Raw genomic sequence first — 3428 nt, 5'->3', positions numbered from 1 at the left:
CCCCCCTGGGATTATCACATCCGTGAAGCAGTGACCCTTGTGCCCACCCATTTCTGTTCGCTGGATAGGGGCCAGGGCCATCGGTGATGGCCGAGCAATTATCTGCTCCAGCCAGACCTTCCTTACTCCACCCTGCACTGCTGAGGGGGTGCCCTGTAAATAAAATAATCTGAAAACATAAATCTTTGGGTGGAAAGGAATATGCATTAAAAAAAGAAAAATAAAGAAAAAAAACAACAACAACAAAACAAAAACAAAAACAAAAACCAACCAAAACCAAAACAACAACAACAAAACCAAACTAAACACAAAAATAAAACAAACAAAAAAATTAAATCTCAATTAATATTATATTTTATATGCCTGGATATTATACAATCTACATATATTTTATATATATACACACATGTAGATTGTACAATATATGTTATATAGATGTAGATGCATATATGCAGCATTAATAAACCATATTAATATTAAATCTTATATGACTGAGTAATATACAATCTACATATATATTATATGTATGTGGATGCATACATTTTTTATGTTTATGCATACACATGTGAGTTTAGACACTTTTTGGAATTGGATTTTTTGCTTGTTTTCATCCCAAATCCCTCAATATTTTCCGAAAGTGGACTGAATCTCCAAGCAGTCCATGCTAGCAGGGTTCCAGGAAGAGAACTGCTGGTGGAAAGGGAGGCTGAGTGGGACCTGTTCTACCGTGGGTTGTGAAGATCCAAATGCACAGACCACCTTATCTGGGGGGTCACCCATCCCCACCCAGCTACACTAACTTCAAATAACCCTCTGCAAGGAGTTTTATGCTCCTACAGCCTCCCTGGTAGAATAGTTTCCCTCTCCCTAAAGGATTCTGTCTATCCTTAGATTAATAATTTCCAGACTGACACTGGCTTAAATTACCAGCTTTTTCCCAATCTAATCAGTGACATGTTTACTCCTGAGTGTCTCACTTCTCTATTTACAGTGACCCACAAGAATGTCAGCTTTGTGCTTTGCAATGGTGTACTCTGCCAAGATTCAAAGGCAGATAGAAGGAACATCTGAAGTATACTAGCCTTGCTTGATATTTAAAATGCATTGATCAGAAAAGGAAAGACTTTGTTATACTGGGTAGGATTGGCTTCTGACAGCATTGCCAACACAAAAAAATGATAATTTATGAAATACAGGCTGTGACTTGTATAGTGTATCTTAAGACACTGGAGAGCATTATCTAATGCTCTTCACAATATTTTATTACAATACACATTTTTAGGTATTGGTTTTGATCCAAAGATTGCTGCTATCTATGGATAATGTTTATTTTTATTAACTCTTCAGAAGATTTGTTATTTCTTAATTTAAGGTGGTGACACTGTGACAATGTCTAGAACTTAAACTAAGCTGGGCCTCTGGTGCAGAAGCTGCTGGGTAAAATGTACTTTAAATGACAAACCCTACTGATGGAGTGGTTTTGGGCAGAAGAAGGGTGGAGCAGGTCTGGAGGCAGAAAGCAAACAGGGAGAGCAGATATGCCAGATCACAGTGGGAGGGCAGCCCTACAGAGCCATCACTAAATGAGTCACAGAGCCCAGGACACCTCCAACCCTGCAGCACCTGTGAAAGGAAAAGACATCACTGCTGGATGAGAAAAAAGGTTACGGGGAGACGAGAAAAAACAGGAACAAAACCAAAATGTACACACAATCAAGAGTTATGTTGGAATAAACACTAGCTTTTCATTTAAGAGCATTCATTTCCAGGACTGCATTTCTCAACTGAAAGTCATGTTCTGCGTTTCTCCATCCCAATTTCCTTTGTCTATAAGACTGAGAGGTGTCCTGCAAGGTCATGGGGGATGCACCACTCCTCACATGAAGTAAAATCTTTCCTTAGCAGTTAAAATGAAGATTTTCAGTTTGCAAGTGCTGTTATTGAGGTCTCAGTATCATGTGCAGGTAGTCAGCAAAAGGCAAACACTGCAAATCCCTGCTACAAACCACATACAATGTCATAGAAGTTGCTTTGATTTGTAAAGCTATTTTTTAGGAAGAATGAATGGATCTATCCTACAGTGGCATGGTACACCTACAATCCAATATAGCTGCTCCTAGAGTCAATGCCTTTATTCCTGCCCCTCTGGCAAAACCAGTATTTGGGAGAATGACAGGGAGGGGAATCCAATGTATTTGATAAGATCCTGTTTTACTAAAAATTGTGAAGAAGTAATATCCAGTGCCAAATTTCTTGCTTATATTCTCCAGGTTCAAGCTCCTTCCCGAGATCACACTCATTTAGTTCCTCATCAGCTGTATGTATTCTGGCAGCTTTATGCTTCTAACATACAGCCAGTCTAGTGTCTAAGTGGTTCTTAATTTTCTCCAGTTGCAAAAGAAACGTGTCTTACTATTTATGAGGCTGGTCACCCAGCACCATCAACTACTGACATTCTTTTCTTGGGTCCATATAAGCATTTGTTGTTGCTTATTAAAACCACAGTTGGGAAATTTGTGAGAGACTGGAAAATGCCTCTTACAATGTTTTGGGACTAAACAGCAGAATAAATCCTACCTATGGCCCTCCTCAACAGCAATCTCTCCAGGTATCTCCCACCTGGAATGCCACTTACATTGGTGCCTGTAGGTTGCAGGTTGCAGAGAAGGGACAGAGGTGCTGTGCAAACCCACTGCAGTAGCAGGCAGGTCTGTGCACAGCTCACCCTGCCTCATCCCATGTACTTTTGTTTCTATACTCAGGAAGAAAATGTCCTGCCCAATGTGCACACAAACCAAGGCTTTTTCCCATCCTGAAGCAGGAATGACTTTCCACTCCAGGGTGAAAGTGACAGATGAGAGGACATAGTCGTATTCTGTGCCAGAGGAGGTTTAGGTTGGCCCTTAGGAAGAATTCAGTCACAGAAAGGGTATTTGGGTATCAGGACAGGCTGTCCAGGGAGGTGGTGTTGTCACCGTCCCTGGAGGTGTTTAAGACTGGATGTAGCACTTAGTGTCACTATCTATTTGATAAGGTGTTGTTTGGTCATAGGTTGGACTTGATGATCTCAGAGATCTTTTCCAAGCTAACAGATTCTGTGATTCTGTGAAATGCCTTCCTCAGCAGAATGGTCTCAGTAACATGTGAGTATGAACAGGAGGCCCCAGGGACATTATCTAGGCGAGGTTTCACATCAGAAGGTGCTCGTGTCCCAGCTGCGGGCTTGCAGGAGGTCTCCCAGCGACCCTTCCGCGAACGGGGTTTGTGAGCGTGGCCCGGCCCCGCACAGCCCGCAGGCCCCAGCGCCCGGAGCCGGGGGCAGGACTACAGCTCCCGGCGTGCCCCGCAGCCGCCGCCGCGCGTGCCCCCGCAGCCCCGCCCACGCCCGGCGTGGCGACATCGGCTGCGGCGCGGCGCTGGAGCTCGTC

Source organism: Zonotrichia albicollis, chromosome 4 (genome assembly GCF_047830755.1).
Source record: "Zonotrichia albicollis isolate bZonAlb1 chromosome 4, bZonAlb1.hap1, whole genome shotgun sequence".
Lineage (NCBI taxonomy): Eukaryota > Metazoa > Chordata > Aves > Passeriformes > Passerellidae > Zonotrichia > Zonotrichia albicollis.
This window is presented reverse-complemented; position numbering follows the sequence as displayed.